The sequence below is a fragment of the Canis lupus genome, chromosome 23, assembly GCF_048164855.1.
Source record: "Canis lupus baileyi chromosome 23, mCanLup2.hap1, whole genome shotgun sequence".
NCBI classification, from domain to species: domain Eukaryota; kingdom Metazoa; phylum Chordata; class Mammalia; order Carnivora; family Canidae; genus Canis; species Canis lupus.
In genome coordinates this window covers 17,970,733-17,987,322 of record NC_132860.1, presented here as the reverse complement: position 1 = coordinate 17,987,322, position 16,590 = coordinate 17,970,733, and the positions used below count along the sequence as shown (strand labels likewise).

Genomic DNA, 16,590 nt, shown 5'->3' with positions numbered 1-16,590 from the left:
CTTACAACTCTTGATCTCAAGGTTATGAATTCGAGCCCCATGTTAGGTGTAGAGGTGACTTAAAAGCAAATTAAGGGGTGCCTGGGTGGCTCAGTGGTTGAGCATCTGCCTTTAGCTCAGGGCGTGATCCTAGGGTCCCCGGATTGAGTCCCACATCGGGCTCCCTGCATGGAGCCTGCTTCTCTCTTTGCCTATGTCTCTGCCTCTCTCGGTGTCTCTTGCGAATAAATAAATAAAATATATTTTTAAAAGTCAATTAATTTAGAAACTACTCATTTTGGTGAAGAGAGAAAGAAAGAGGGAAAGCAAGCAGCTCACTGGCAAAATTTTCAGGATCTCCTATGTCTCACTCTCTAAATTCATAGTAGCCGGGGATCCCTGGGTGGCACAGCGGTTTAGCACCTGCCTTTGGCTCAGGGCGCGATCCTGGAGACCCAGGATCCCGGTGCATGGAGCCTGCTTCTCCCTCTGCCTGTCTCTCTCTCTCTGTGTGTGACTATCATAAATAAAAAAATTTAAATAAATAAATAAATTCACAGTAGACTTGAAAGAAAAGGAGAATAGCTACTCTTTTTATTTTTTTTAAGCTACTCTTTTAAAGAGAGGAGTAATACTATATAAGGTTTGAAATGCTCTCCTAACACATCTTCACCATTCCAAATCCTCCTCAGTGTTGTAAAACAAAAGATCATGACCTCAGTAAATGTTAAAAAGAATTACTGGAAAGGAAAAACACAGTTTAATTAAATGACTAAAAGATAAATTATAGGCATAAGGAAACTTTCTGGGGGGATCCCTGTGTGGCGCAGTGGTTTAGCGCCTGCCTTTGGCCCAGGGCGCGATCCTGATAGACCCGGGATCGAATCCCACGTCGGGCTCCCAGTGCATGGAGTCTACTTCTCACTCTGCCTATGTCTCTGCCTCTCTCTGTATGACTATCATAAAAATTAAAAAAAAAAAAAAACTTTCTGGGAATAACAGAAATGTTCTAAAACTGGATTGTCCTGAGGGTTACATAACTCTGTAATAATTCACTAAAAAATCATTGAATTTTATACTTTCAATAGGTGAATGTTATGGTATGTAAATTTACTTCAATAAAGCTGTTTAAAAAAGCCTTCTCAATGGGATCCCTGGGTGGCACAGCGGTTTGACGCCTGCCTTTGACCCAGGGTACGATCCTGGAGTCCCGGGATCGAGTCCCACGTTGGGCTCCCGGCTCTGCCTCTCTCTCTCTCTCTCTCTGTGTGTCTATCATAAGTAAATAAATAGATCTTAAAAAAAAAAAAACTTTTCAAAAAAATTATGGTTCATCTAGATGATGGAATACTATGCAGCCATTAAAAAGAATGAAAAGGGGCAGCCCCGGTGGCGCAGCGGTTTAGCGCTGCCTGCAGTCCAGGGTGTGATCCTGGAGACCCAGGGTCGAGTCCCACATCCGGCTCCCTGCATGGAGCCTGCTTCTCCCTCTGCATGTGTCTCTGCTTCTCTCTCTCTCTCTCTCTCTCTCTGGGTCTCTATGAATAGATAAATAAATAAAATATTAAAAAAAAAAAAAAAGAATGAAAAGGGAGCACCCGGCTGGCTCAGTTGGTGGAACATGTGACTCTTGATCTCAGAGTCATGAGTTCGAGCCCCATGTGGGGTGTAGAGGTTACTAAAAATAATAATAATAAACTTTTAAAAAAATAAAAAGAATGAGTGGACTAGTCCTATATGCATTAACATGAAGCAACATTCAAGAAACAGTAAGTGAAAAAGCAAGGTACAGAACAGTATGAATAACATACTACAAGCACTTATACAAATATTTAAAAGATTACATATATTTGCATAGACCATTTCTGAAAGGATGTACAAGAAAACAATAATGATGGTTGGCTCTGAAGAACAGGGTAGAAGCTTGGGGTGAAACATAGGCTCACCTTTGACCATAAAATACCTTTTTGTGCCTTTTGTTTTTTTTGTTTTGTTTTGTTTTTTTGTTTTTTTTAATTTTATTTATTTATTCATGAGAGGCACAGAGAGAGAGAGAGGCAGAGACACAGGCAGAGGGAGAAGCAGGCTCCACGCGGGGAGCCCCATGTGGGTCTCGATCCCGGGTCTCCAGGATCACGCCCTGGGCTGAAGGCTGAAGGCGGCGCTAAACCGCTGAGCCACCCGGGCTGCCCCCTTTTTGTGCCTTTTGAATTATGTATTTTGACCTTTTTATTATCTAAAAATAAATAAAATTATTTTAGAAAAAAAATCTCAATGATAGTGCTACCTGTAGCACTTTATTGAAAAGATTTGTCTATGTTTGGTCACCAAATTTGAGCTATAGGCCTTCAGTAAGAATAAGGTTGTCTGGTGCAAATTGATTATAGTAAAACAGTTTGAATTTAGGCTTCAACATTAGGTTTGAAATGTAAAAGTGTGACTGGCTTTTAGCAATACACCTTTTTTTTTTTTTTTTTTTAAGATTTATTTACTTATTTCAGAGAGAGCACTCGGGGGCGGGGAGGGGCTCTAGCAGACTCCCCACTCAGCACACAGCCCAACTCAGGGCGCCACCTCACAACCTTGAGATCATGACCTGAGCTGAAACTAAGAGTCAGATGCTCAACTGTGCCACCCAGATGTCCCTAATGATACATCTTTTAAGGACCAGTGGGCTACTTATCTAGTCTCAGCCAGTCTCAATGTCAGGTCAAGACTGGAGCCAGTTGCCCCCATAACCTCACTGATCACTTTTCTAGGACAACCTGAGTCAATGGACATACAGAGGACTTTGCTCTGTTCGGATCCATGATAGAAGGGCTGTGCTTTCCCTGACCTGACAGAGAAAGACCCAGTTTCTTTCCAGTTTCCTTGGCAACTCACAGGCTGACAACACAACCTCAGCCCCTTTGTCTACAAACTGTATGCACTACTACTATGGAGAAATTAAGAAAAAAAAAAAAAAACACCAAAAAAACCTCCTAGAGAGGTTAAAAAGCGGTTGCCTTTAACTTTGGCTAACTTCTTCTTTCTTCCATTGTGTATCAGAAGAACATGAGGAAGGTATAAAACTTACTGTTTCTTACTCATACTATATATTTTTTAATTAGTGTATTTATTTTTAGAGAGAGAGGGAGAGAGTACATGCATGTGGGGACAGGGACATAGGGAGAGGGAGAGAATGTCCAGTAGACTCCAAGCTGAGCCTAATGTGGGGCTTGATCTCACAACTCTTGATCACGAAATCAAGAGTCAGATGCTCAACCAACTGAGCCACCCAGGTGCCCACTCCCTCTTACTCATACAGTGTGTTCTATGAGTAAGGACCTATTCATTCAGAGGAAAGAGCCTAAAACTGAGCAGTTGGTCCTTAGCCTAATGTACTCAAACTAGGAAAAGTTTTCAAGTTCTCTTAAAAAAGTCTTAAATCAGTGACAAACCAAAACTGAATTACAGACTAGTTTTAACCATATGGCAATGAAAATGTATGAACTTCAATTATATGTAAAAGTATGGATGATCCTCACAAATATAATGCTGAGTAATAGGAGCTAGACACAAGAGTACGGGCAAAACTATTCTTGCTCTTTGAAGTCAGGACAGTGGGCACCCTTGGTGGGGAGGTAGGTTAAGGACAGGAAGAGAGCCCAAAGGCAAGCTGGCAGGCCAGCTTCATGATGGTGTACACTTAGAAAGGTCCCACAATGGGTTTAATGTTCTGCTGTCACACATCTTACAGTTCTTAATAAATTTGAACATTACATTTCCATTTCTCACCAGGCCCTATAAATTATGGAGCAGTCCTGGGTATTGGTAATATTATGTTTCTTAATCTGGGTGTTGAATTAACTGTACATATTTTGGTATGTTTGCCTTTCTGTATGTGTATTATACTTCAATACAAAACTTAAAAAACTGAGTTACAGACTATTTTATTTATTTATTTTTTAAAGATTTTATTTATTCATGAGAGACAAGGGGAGGGGGAGGGGAGAGAGAGAGAGAGAGAGAGAGAGGCAGAGACACAGGCACAGAGAGAAGCAGGCATGAGACTCGATTCCGGAACTCCAGGATCACGCCCTGGGCTGAAGGCAGGCACTTAACTGCTGAACCACCCAGGGATCCCCTGAGACTATTTTAAATATAACTCAATGAAACACTATTTATGGAATGCAGCCAAAGTTGTATTCACAAGAAAATGTATGGCCTTAAACACTTTTATTGCTGAATAAGAAAAAAGAAAAGTTCAGTAAGAGAGCAGACAACACAGGAAATTAGAAGGGGGAAAAAAAGCCACAGCACAAAGCAAAATACAAAGAAAGTGAAAGGAGTTAGCAAAGACATGAGTGAATGATTTCAAAACCAGAAAAACAATATAACTGATGAATAAATTGAAAATCTAGTTCTTTGGGTTGGGAAGAAGCAAAAAAACAAAACTGATAAGCCACCAGCTAACATAATAAAAATGAAAGACAAAGCATAAATGTATAAATTAGGAATGAGAAAAGGTTTACAGATGGGTACGGAAGAAACAATGAAAAATACAAGGGAGAGGATTCAGTCAGCATTTGCCCAGTCCTATGCTAATGAAATTTAAAATCTGAATGAAATGGGTAATACTCAGGAAATATAAATTATCTACCAATAGGGACTCAAAGATAGGAGAAAATCAAAACATAAATAATCATGATCTGTCAAAAGCCATACACCGCAAAAAAAAAAAAAATCTGAATATGTTTGCAAGCAACTTCTTTCAAAACTTTCAAGAAATCAATCATTCTATTAAAGCTGTTCCAAAACATAGAGAAAGAAGTAGACAGCCCAGTATTTCATGAAGCCAAAATCTTAGAAAGATTGTATAACAGAAAAACTAGGGACCAGTTGTATTTATAAATACAGAGGCAAAATGCCTAAATGAAATATATTATGAACATAATTTTGTAAACATATTTATTTCAGGAAGCATAGATTGGTATAAGGAAATACATTAATCCAATTCACCATTTAGATAAATCAAAAGAGGAAAAAGCAGATTAAGAGAAATGCTAAAAATTTGGTATCATTTAATATTCACTCCTCACAAATATCCTGATAAAAGGAAAATAATACTTTTTAAACATAATACAGGTAGAAACCCTGTGCATATGTACCCACACAGGTGTATACATTAATCAACCAGTATTACTTTTTTTGGTATTTACTTTAAGTAAGCTCTATGCCTACCATGGGACTTGAACTCACAGCTCTGTGATTAAGGGTTGCATGCTCTACCAACTGAGTTAGCCAAGCACCCCCAACAGTATTATTCTTAATAGTCCCATTAAAGTCAAGAGCAAGGGATGTCTGGGTAGCTCAGTGGTTGAGCGTCTGCCTTTGGCTCAGGTCATGATCCCGGGGTTCTGGGATCGAGTTCCGCATCAGGCTCCCCAAGGGAGCCTGCTTCTCCCTCTGCCTATGTATCTGCCTCTCTCTGTGTGTCTCTCATGAATAAACAAATAAAATATTTAAAAGAGAAAAAAAAAATAAAGTCAAGAGCAAGACAGGGTTCCTCGCCACCTCTCCTATTATTAGCACCATGCTCTAACCAACTGAGCTAACTGGCTATTGAACACTTCTCCTATTATTTAATGTTGTTCTGGAAGTGCTAGTTAATACAATCAGACAATAAAACAAAGTAAGTCATAAATACTAGAAGAGAATTATTATCAATTATATGATTGTCTATCTAGAAATCCAAAATAACCAACTGAAAAAAAATTGTTAGAAACTGTATAAAGACCATTTGAATATTTATTGTATACTGGCCATTTTTCTGTGCTCTTGTGTTCTTTCTTTCTTTCTTTCTTTCTTTCTTTCTTTCTTTCTCTTTCTTTCTTTCTTTCCTTTTCTTTTTTTTTTCTTGTGTTGTTTCTAACAATTAGTTGACAAACATACGGATACTCAGGGCCCAGGAAGTCAGCGGAGTTTGGTAGTAGTAGATGGGAGTGGGGTGGACATCAAATGCTTAAGGCTTAACCACTTCAAAAATCTTGATGGCAATGCAGGTGGTTTGGTCAATGCTGGCAGGAATGTGTGTGAGCAACCCCATCCCCCAAACCAAGCTCCTGGCTCAGTTAGTTTTCTGAAGCTGGTAACCATGGATGAAGCCTTTTTATTCTGCACTTAGAAGTGAGCCTGTAATAAATCAGGGGGGTCCTGGAAGCCCTCTTCCTTATCAGCACCTCACCACACATTGCGGCCAGAGCACAGAGTTGCCTGTATAAGAGGGGAAGGAAGGCTAGTCCAGATGGAGTAAGTAGGCTAAGAAAACAGAAGCACAGGCTCCTTTTTCAAGAGTAGAAGAGGGGGATAGGGATGAGGGGAAGTGAGGAAAGGAAAGGAGCGCTCAGACATCAGTGACCTGAGAGGAAAGCTCCAATATATCAGAAAAGGTAAGGATATACTTACCTGACAGGGGAAATACCATAATCATGAAGGTGGTATTCCCAGGGTAATAGAGGGTTATCTATTACACTCTGTTTGTGCAGACCCCTGTGATTTCCCCAAATGTGGGAAACTGGACTGCAGAATTTGTGATAGTGGGGGACTGCATTCACGGTCTCCCCTGATTTAAAGAAAAAAAGAGGGGAGCCCAGGTGGCTCAGCAGTTTAGCACCGCCTTCAGCCTGGTGGGTGATCCTGGAGTCCCAGGGATGGTCCCACATCCGGCTCCCTGCATGGAGCCTGCTTCTGCCTCTGCCTCTGCCTCTGTCTCTGCCTCTCTCTCTCTCATGAATAAATAATCTTAAAAATAAATAAATAAATAAATAAATAAATAAATAAATAAATATTTAAAAGACAAAGGTATAAGCCTTTAGGACTTGTGTCAAAATTCTGTCTGCCTCATCCTGTTTTAGAGACACAGTAAGGCTTTCCTTACTCTTTAGTTAGGCTCTCTCCTTAGTTGGCATCCAGGCACTTTGATTTGTTCTCTCATTCAGTCCATAACAACTTTTAACAGGTTTTTTTTTTTTTAATTTATTTATTCATGAGACACACATCGAGAGAGAGAGAGAGAGAGAGAAAGTGAGAGAGAAGAGAGGCAGAGACACAGGCAGAGAGAGAAGCAGGCTCCATGCAGGGAGCCTGATGTGGGACTCAATCCTGGGTCTCTAGGATCACGCCCTGGGCTGAAAGCAGCCCTAAACCACTGAGCCACCCGGGCTGCTCTTAACAAGGTGTTTTTTTTTTTTTTTTTTTGACACTTTTGTGTATTTCTAGATATCTTCCCTGTGATAAATATATTTGCTTAGGATACTTTTTAGAAAATGGAATCATTATACAGGTTTTGCAATACTATCTTCATTTTATCTTAGATATCTATTCATTCTGTACAGATAGCTCTCATTATTTTGCAGACTGTGGTTACTTAGTATTTAACAGACTTTTGGGTGGCCTCCAATTTTTGGTATTATAAACAAAGACTAGAAAATACTTCCTCCAGGGACACCTGGGGGGCTCAGTGGTTGAGCGGTTGTCTTTGGCTCAGGGTGTGATCCCCAAGTCCCAGGACTGAGTACTACATCGGGCTCCCCGAGAGGAACCTGCTTCTCCCTCTGCCTATGTCTCTGTCTCTCCCTGTGTCTCTCATGAATAAATAATAAAAATCTTTTTAAAAAGATAGAAAATGGGATCCCTGGGTAGCTCAGCAGTTTGGTGCCTGCCTTTGGCCCAGGGCACGATCCTAGAGTCCTGGGATCGAGTCCCGCGTTGGGCTCCCAGCATGGAGCCTGCTTCTCCCTCTTCCTATGTCTCTGCCTCTCTCTCTATGTCTATCATGAATAAATAAATAAATAAATCTTATTTAAAAAAAAAGATAGAAAATACTTCCTCCAGATGCCATTTAGCTGACTCCCTCACTTCATTCAGGTTCCTACTCAAATGCTGCCTCCTCAGAAGGGCCTTCCTAGATCGCACTATCTAAAATAGCATTTCCCTCCAACCCCCTACCACTTTTTTTTTTTTTTAAGATTTTATTTATTTATTCATGAAAGACACAGAGAGAGAGAGGCAGAGACACAGGCAGAGGGAGAAGCAGGCTCCATGCAGGGAGTCCGATGTGGGACTTGATCCTGGGGCCTCCGGATCACACCCTGGGCCAAAAGCAGGCACTAAACCGCTGGGCCACGGGGGCTGCCCCCCTCCCACTTCTTAATCCATTACTCCTCTTTTTTTTTTTTTTTTAAGTTTTTATTTATTTATGATAGTCACAGAGAGAGAGAGAGAGAGAGGCAGAGACACAGGCAGAGGGAGAAGCAGGCTCCATGCACCGGGAGCCCGACGTGGGATTCGATCCCGGGTCTCCAGGATCGCGCCCTGGGCCAAAGGCAGGCGCCAAACCGCTGCGCCACCCAGGGATCCCTACTCCTCTTTTTGATAGCACTTGTCACTACTTGATATTTTTTATACATTTGTTTACTTATGCCTTGTTTATTTTCAGAAAAGGCCTCAAAAGTTTCATGAAAGTGAGGATTTTGTTTTGTTTCACGGCTCCCAGTGACCAGGGGTATACTAAACTCATAGGAGAATCCTATGAGATTCCACTGAATGAACTAACATAGTAATAAACATTCTTTGACATATTTTTTGCAAATCTATATAAACATTTCAGTAGAGCTGCTACATCAAAGAGTATAAATACTTAAATTATAACAGAAATCATCAAAAAAATCTTTTTAAAAAGATTGATTATTTGAGGAAAAAGTGTGGGGAGGGGCAGATGAAGAGGGAGAGAGAGAGAGAAAATCTCAGTCTCTCTGCAGTGTGGAACCCAAGGCGGGGCTCCATCTCATGACCCTGAGGCCATGACCTGAGCTGAAATCAAGAGTAGGTGTGCTTAACTAACTGAGCTACCCAGGTACCCCCAAAACAGTGTTTTAAAAATGGTGCCAATTTACACCCACCTCCCACAGTAGACAAGAATGCATTTCCCTATACCCTCCACAACATAAGATAATATCAATCTTTGTAATATTTCCTCCTGATTTTAGAATTTGAAATACATGTGGGTTTTACGGTAAAACAAAACAAAACAAAAAAGTAAAGGTGCAAGTCTAACTTTCTCTGAATCCCACTTCCCTCATTCACACCAGACAAGATGTGTGCTCTCCTGTTCAGACTCTAGCATCACATTGAATAACCGACACACTGGCTGGGTCCAGCGACCCTGATTTCACCAAGTCTTCCAATTAGTTCTCACCCTCACCTTACCCCAGTCTTGCTGGTATAGAAAGAGCTAGTCCTTAAGCCAGGAGTAATAGTCTCAATAGTATTAGCCCTATGACTGTATAGGCATTGAACCTGTGTTTCATTTTTTTCTGTAAAATGTGAATAAAATACCTCTCTCAGAGGGTTCCTTCAAAGATTAACCAAGTCTTTTTTTTTCCCCCTGGCTGGCAGCACGGAGGCCACATGATGCCTAGAGTTACTATAAAAGATGTGAACCAGCAGGAGTTAGTCATAGCTCTGGCAGCCTTCCTCAAAGAGCCTGGAGGGCTGAAAGTCCCTGAATGGGTAGACACTGTCAAGTTAGCCAAGCTTAAAGAGCTTGCTCCCTATGATAAGAACTGGTTCTATACCCGAGCTGCTTCCACAGTATGGCATCTGTACCCCCCCAGGCAGCACTGGGGTGGGCTTCATGACCAAAATCTACGAGGGATGTCAGAGAAACCAGGTCATGCCCAGCCCTTCAGTAGAAGCTTCAAGAGCATGGCTTGCAGGATCTTCCAAGCCCTAGAGGTGCTGAAAATGGTGGTGAAGGACTGAGATGGGGGCCACAAACTGACACCTCAGGGAGAGATCTGGACTGAATCACAGGACAGGTGGCAGCTGCCAACAAGAAGCATTAGAACAAATGCTGGGTTAATAAATTGCCTCATTCATAAAAAAATTTTTAAATAAATAAAAATAAAGATTAAATAAGATAAACATGTAAGCATCTGGCTCAGTGCCTACCATATAGCTGGCAGTACACCGCCCTTTCCCAGCTCCTTCAAGACCCCAGATCTTTGTAGCACTTAACACATTTCTCATATTCTGACCTCTTTAAAGGTAATGAGACATGGGTAGGACATGGATGGTGCTTGAACAGAGTAGGCACTCAGTCGATGACTGCCAAGGACAGTTGATTTCTGCAATCAGGAACCAGTTTCATCCTTGCCGATATGTTTTTTCCATGTACATATTTACACCACCAATCAGCTGATCGAATCACACACCACCCAGTCCTCTCTACCCAATGAGCTACCAAATGAGCTCATTTTAATCCTGTCTGAGCTGAACAAGGCCTTTTACAGAACTTTAAAACTGACTCACTACTGAGTCATCAAAACAGCAATACCCAAACACACTCCTGTTGCTACACAAAAGAGCAGCATGGGGATGTCTATCTTATCTCCTTTCTCTCTCCCAATGGGACTGAACCCCTTGACTCACTGAAGAATAGTCATCACATCTTTTGTGCTGCAGTAATAAGAACAAAGCTGGCTTAAATAATCACAGTGTGGTCAGCAAACAACAGCAGTCCTTGTGATCATCCAGGTCACTTCCTGAGTATGTCACTAACCCGAGAGGAGAGGCAATTAATCAATTACTCAAATGTGTATTGAGCACCAGCATTCTGTTGTGCACTCATGATTCCTCCTGTTTATAACATTTTTGTGAAGTGACCTTTTCAGTTATTGAAACGCACTGAGAATATAGAGAAAAGCCACTCTTTGTGTCTCTGCAAAGAAAAAAAAAGTGTTATTGGAGAAAATGGGGCTACTCAGTTCCATCCTAGTAGAAAGGATTTTTAAAATATCAAAGAGGAAGTGTGATGTTTTGGCTAACTGCTTTACAGAGCTATAGTTTTAAATATGTTAACTGAGAACTCCTTTCTTATCTAGGAATGATAGGGTCAGTGGTCAGTATTTTCTCTTGGGAAAAGTCTTGAAGTTAGTATCATTGCCACAGGCCTGACTGATTGCCATGGACTATCAAGTCTTTCAAGATTCAGAGGCCTGTGTAAGGGCTAAGATAACTGGGAGCAGGCCTGAAGGCTTCTTTCACAAATAAGGCTGGTTATAGCCAAGGTTTTGTGTAAGTGCAGATACAACTTTTGAGTACCCTCAGAATGGTCTCTCATACCTGAAGCCCTAAAGCAAAAACTCAGTGAGAATCTTAGGTCCTCAAACTTTTTGTATGCAGTCCACATTATTGATATAATCCATATCTAAAGGATGTAATGAAATGTGCCCTGGGTGGCTCAGTCGATTAAGCATTTGCTTTCAGCTCAGGTCATGATCCCAAGGTCCTGGGATCGAGTCCTGCATAGGGCTTCCTCCTCAGCGGGGCGTCTGCTTCTCCCTCTACCTCTGTGCTCTCTCTCTCAAGTAAATAAATAACATTAAAAAAAATAATAAATGTGCTCTTGATCTATCAGATATAAACGTTAAACGGATAAATAGAAATAGTATGTTAGTAGTCTTTAAAGACTAAGTGGGCATAACAAATAATGTTTATTTCATTAAAAGACAAGCTTTCAATTGGCCACTTTTCCTGAACTATACTTCTCAAGTTCTTGTTATATCAATACAGTTGACCCTTGAACCACATTGAATTGTGCAGATCCACTAATATTTGTTTTTTTTTTTATTAATACAGTACAGTACTGGAAATGTATTTTCCCTTTCAATTAAAAATATTTATTTATTTTGGAGATTAATAGTGAGCATTAGTTGGGGGAGGAGCAGATGTAGAGGGACAAGTAGACTCCATGCCCAGCACAGAGCCCAAAGCTGGGCTTGATCCCAGGACCCTGAAATCATGACCTGAGCTGAAATCAGGAGTTGGACACTCAACCTACTGAGACATCCAGACGCCCCTCCCTTACAATTTTCTTAACACTTTCTTTATTCTAGCTTACTTTATTGTAAGAATATGATATATAATACAGATAGCATGCAAAATATGTTAATCGACTGTTTATGTTATCAGTAAGGCTTCTAGTAAACAGTAGACTATTATATTAAGCTTTGGGGAGTCAAAAGTTATATGATGATTTTCAACTGTGAGGGGTCAGCACCCCTAACTCCCATGTTGTTCAAGGGTCAACTGTACTATTTCTGTCCTGATTTGATTATCCTCACTGGTTATACACAATCTCAACTGTCTATCCATATTAAGCAAACTTATTTGCTTATTTTGGAGAGATCAGGAGTTACATGTACTAACATACATTGACAAGTATGGCTTATTCTCAAACAACATTGCTATAATTAATAGCAACACATAACATTTATTGAATACTATTTGTAAAGGACATTAGTCTCGGGGATCCCTGGGTGGCTCAGCGGTTTAGCATCTGCCTTTGGCCCAGGGCCTGATCCTGGAGACCTGGGATCAAGCCCCACGTCAGGCTCCCTGCATGGAGCCTGCTTCTCCCTCTGCCTGTGTCTCTGCCTCTGTGTGTGTGTGTGTGTGTGTGTGTGTGTCTCATGAATGAATAAATAAAATCTTTAAAAAAAAAAAAAAAGGACATTAGTCTCATATTTAAAGCTTAAAATTTTTTTTAAATTTATTTGAGACAGAGAGAGTGCCTGCACAAGCTTGGGGGTTGGGTGGGTGGTAGGGGCAGAGGAGGAGGGAGAAGCAGAAACAGACTCCCTGCTGAGCAGGGAATCTGACACAGGGCTCAGTACCAGGACCCCCGAGATCATGATCTGAGCAGAAGGCATATGCTTAACCAACTGAGCCACTCAGGCGTCCCTGACTTCATTTTTTTAAAAAAAATTAGAAATCTAGGGGCACCTGAGTGGTTCAGTTAGTTAAGCATCTCTCAGTTTTGGTTCAGGTCATGATCTCATATTTGTGAGATTGAGTCCCAGGTTCGTCCTTACCTCCTCACCCCCAGTACTTGGAGTCTGCTTGAGATTTTCTCTCTCCTCCAACTCCTGCATGCTTTCACTCTCTCTAAAATAAATAAATAAAATCTTTTAAAAAATTAGAAATCTATCAAAGAAGCCTCTTGTTTAGAGAGAGTTATTATTTCTCCAGAATCAAAAGCATAAACTAGAAAAGATTCAGCTTTGGGTAAACCCTAGCTATTCTTATGAAACACTCCTACAGACTGAAAAATTACTCATTCTAAAGGATCTTTCAAAAGTACAAGGCATATGTTAATAAGAATATGTATATGTATTTGTGTGCTTGTATGTATTAAAAGTATTTGAGAACGTGATTTAAGAATCTTAACTATAAATCTTCAGGGCAGGAATCTTGCTTATTTTGCTGCTAAGGAAGGTGAATGCACCAACAATAGTGGTATTAAAGCCTTATACTTGCTAAGTCATCTGTCTAAAGGGAATAAACTGGGTAAGTTTGTTCTCCCAACACCCAGAGGCAAGATTTTTACTCAGTTATTACAACATTACCACAAACTTGTGGATTCTGCAAAAGTTGCCTAGCAACATTACAGTTAAGAACAACACTGGGTGGAGAACGAACAGGAAATTTGAATTAGATATGCCCTGCGGCAGGTGGGCGTAGACCCATCCCTCCAGTACAGTGAGTCCTGTATTTGGAGGAGCATGAAATTTAAAAAATCAGAACAATCATTTAGAATTTCAGTTAGGACACTGCTGTAGTTAAACCATAACACCGCGCCATGTTCTCACTGGAGGAGGGAGGGCCCGGGTTTCTTACTCATTTTTATACTTTTGCTTTAAATAAACTAGATTTTTATTCCAGAAACATTAAGTACCTTCTCAGGGGCCAAGGCACATTGCTGGTTGCTGGAGCTCTAAAGACAAATAAAACTTGATCTCAGCCCTGGGTGAAAGGGAAGCCAGACAAGTAAACAAAGACTGTTTATATAGTCCATTACAGGTGTGGTGGAAAACCTGGTGCACAGAGTGTCTCTTTTACCTAGAAGTGGAGAAAGTTAAGGAAAGGCTTTATAGAAGAAATGGTTCTCCCACTGAGTCTTGTTTCCAACTCTTAAAGAAATTGCTTCTTTCCTCCAGTCATACTATACATTCAACAGTAATTTACCTCTCTCATTCTGTGGGCAGACATGGGTGCCAAAGAATTCAAAGTACTGGGGCTGGGTACCAAGAACTCTTCCATTCCCGTTCAGAAGCCAGGCCCTTTTGCTCCAGCCTACTTCAAGGACCTCCCAGTTTAGGGAAGCAGACAGGTGGCATAGTTGGGAAAAAAAAAAAAAGTCAAAAGAGGGTTTACATCCAAGAAGAGGATATACAAGGGGTAACCAGAAGATCTCTGTACCATTTGAATTTATATTGAGAGAGAAAAATAAACCAGTCAAATATTTAAATAAGGGCTCTATTATCACACAGAAGATACTGAGGGCCTAAGCCACGTTAGAACACTGAAGTAAATAGAAAAGGTCCCTACACTCAGGGAACTCATTTTCTAGAAGGGGATCGTAGTAAACAATCAACCCACTTTGAGATAGATATAAGCCTGTTAGGGAAATAAAGCAGGGTGTTGTGAAAGAGTGAAGGGGGAGGGGATGTGAGCTTGCAAGGACAGCAAGAGGGATACAGAATTCCTTTATAAGGAGAGGCTTACGACAACAGTCTAGTTGGGGAGAGGTTATCTACAGGGCTTTAAAGTTTACTTAGGAAACACTATTTTTACATACGACTCATGTTGAAGATCAATAGAGAGTAGTAGTTTTCTAAAGTTATCTATACTTACACACACATGAAATTGAGAAAATCAACTCAATATGGTCAACTATTCATATCAAAGAATTATATTCGCCATCAGGAGTGAAGGTGAGGAGGTAGGTGTTGGAGGGAGAGTGCTAAAAACCATTCCTTGGCTTTGACCACCCGGGGAACAGTGAACGCCTCTCCTTGAAAACACAAAAAGGTAGAGTTCCTTCTTGCAAGAGCTTAACATTGAATTTGGATTAACACGCAGAAAAGACACATAGATCAGTTAGCAAATGTCTGAAAAATACAGTTGTTTACCCTTCACTGCATCTTTAGTTCCGTGATCTCAGGGAATTTCCCATGCGATAAGTATTAAAATGTGTTTCCATTATTAAAAATCCAGCTTGAGGTTTGCCTTTGAAAAGTGTTTGGACAACGATACACGGCAAAGTGTTAATACTCATAAAGTGCTACAATAAGAAAAACAATTAGAAAAATAAGTGGCCACTGGCACATGAAAACTGCATATATCAAAACAACAAAATTACATTAACCAACATTAAATATTCACTTATGTCCCGAATTCATGAGCAGTGTACTCCAAACCACTGCTAATGAGAGTTTAAATTGTTTTTCTCTGGAGGTCGGTTTGGCAGTTCCTATCCTTTGACCCAATCATTCTCACTTCTATGAGTCTATCTTAAAAAAAAAAAAAAAAATCAATCCCCCCCAGTCCTCAAACAACACAGACCCCCCCCCCCAAAAAAAAAAAACCAACCACACGAGAAGTTAGAATTTTTGCGATGGGGTTATTTACAACTGAAAAATTCCAAGAAACTTGTGTGTGCGACGATAAAGGGCAGACGAAATCACAATTTGACGAAGTACTGGAGGTATTTTTTCTCAACTTGCGTTTAAGTTTGCAGTGAGGTGGGCCAATCTCCTTTGCCAACACTTGCCCACGTGCTGGCAAACAAATATAAACACCGCGGCGGCGTGGAGGGCCCGGGCTTCGGGCTTCGCGCTGGGGCCGCTGCTGTTTACTCGGGTGGACGAGTCTCGGGTGGGCTGCCGAGGGGGCCACGGCCTGGGGGAAGCAAGCTCGCCTCGCTGGGGGCCTACCCGACCCTACAGCTACCCTGGGGGGAAACCGAGGCTCCGGAGGCCTTCCCCACGGCCGCCGTCCCCGCCTCGAGCCCTCCCGGGCCGGCCTCCTTGCTGACTTCGGCGTCGCCTCTAAGCCCCGGGCTCAGCTCGCAAAGTTCCTGAGGCCCGAGTCACCACTTCCGGCTCCAACCTCTACGGGGGAACGAGACTGCCCACAGCCACGCCCACAACGCCCCGGCCGCCCGCACCACGGGGACGCGGCGGCCACAGGCCGCACTCCCGGGGCCGAGCGCGAGGGCCGCGGGAGTTCCCAGGTCCCACCTCAGGCCCCGGAGCGCTGAGGGACCGCGAGCGGGCCACCTCCAGGCGGGGTGCGGCTGGGCCTAGCCGAGCCCGGGACCTTTCGCCCCTCCCAGAGGGCCGCCTCGGCTCCCCCGCCCGGCCCCGACCGGGCGGCGCCGGGCTAGGCTCCCAGAAGTCCGGCTCCCTCATAGGCCCGCGGCGCCGCGCCGCGCCCGCCCGAACGGCCGAGGGGGGGGGCGGAGCCAGCGGGTTCGCGCCAAAATCGCGTAGTTGATCCCTCCCCCGCGGCCTACGTCGCGCCCTCCTTTTTTTTCAAACCCGAGGCTGGGCGTGGATTGGTGGGTCAGGCCCTCACGTGGTTAACGGTCGCGGGAAGCCGCGGAGCCCGAACCTGCGGAGCCCGGACCTGCGGCTGGACCTGCGGAGACCCCAGCCTCGGTGCCCAGGCCGCCCCGCCTCTGCTGGACAGGCCGCGCCGCTGCCGCCACCGCCGCCGCCGCCG

General features: G+C 42.5%; 1 long non-coding RNA gene, 1 other non-coding gene and 1 pseudogene across 8 annotated transcripts in view; 2 read left to right on the top strand and 1 right to left on the bottom strand.

Moving 5' to 3' along the window:
- The window catches only part of LOC140614817 (uncharacterized), a 35,438-nt gene extending 18,896 nt beyond the window's left edge, over nt 1–16,542 (bottom strand). The window contains exons 1-6 of one of the 7 annotated variants that reach the window (XR_012015588.1): nt 15,453–16,542; nt 14,997–15,148; nt 14,719–14,878; nt 14,050–14,170; nt 13,760–13,923; nt 12,897–12,969 (exon numbers count right to left, since the gene is read on the bottom strand). This is a non-coding gene — a long non-coding RNA (uncharacterized lncRNA). Of the gene's footprint in view, nt 1–12,896; nt 12,970–13,759; nt 14,879–14,996; nt 15,149–15,452 lie in introns of all 7 variants that reach the window. The other 6 variants (XR_012015584.1, XR_012015589.1, XR_012015586.1 and 3 more) reach the window with 6 other exon arrangements.
- LOC140615637 (U1 spliceosomal RNA) lies at nt 6,419–6,586 on the top strand. The gene has a single exon (XR_012016132.1). It is a non-coding gene; the product is annotated as a U1 spliceosomal RNA (small nuclear RNA).
- Nucleotides 9,433–9,866, top strand: LOC140614816 (small ribosomal subunit protein eS19 pseudogene; annotated as a pseudogene).
- Nucleotides 16,543–16,590: the final 48 nt, after the last annotated feature.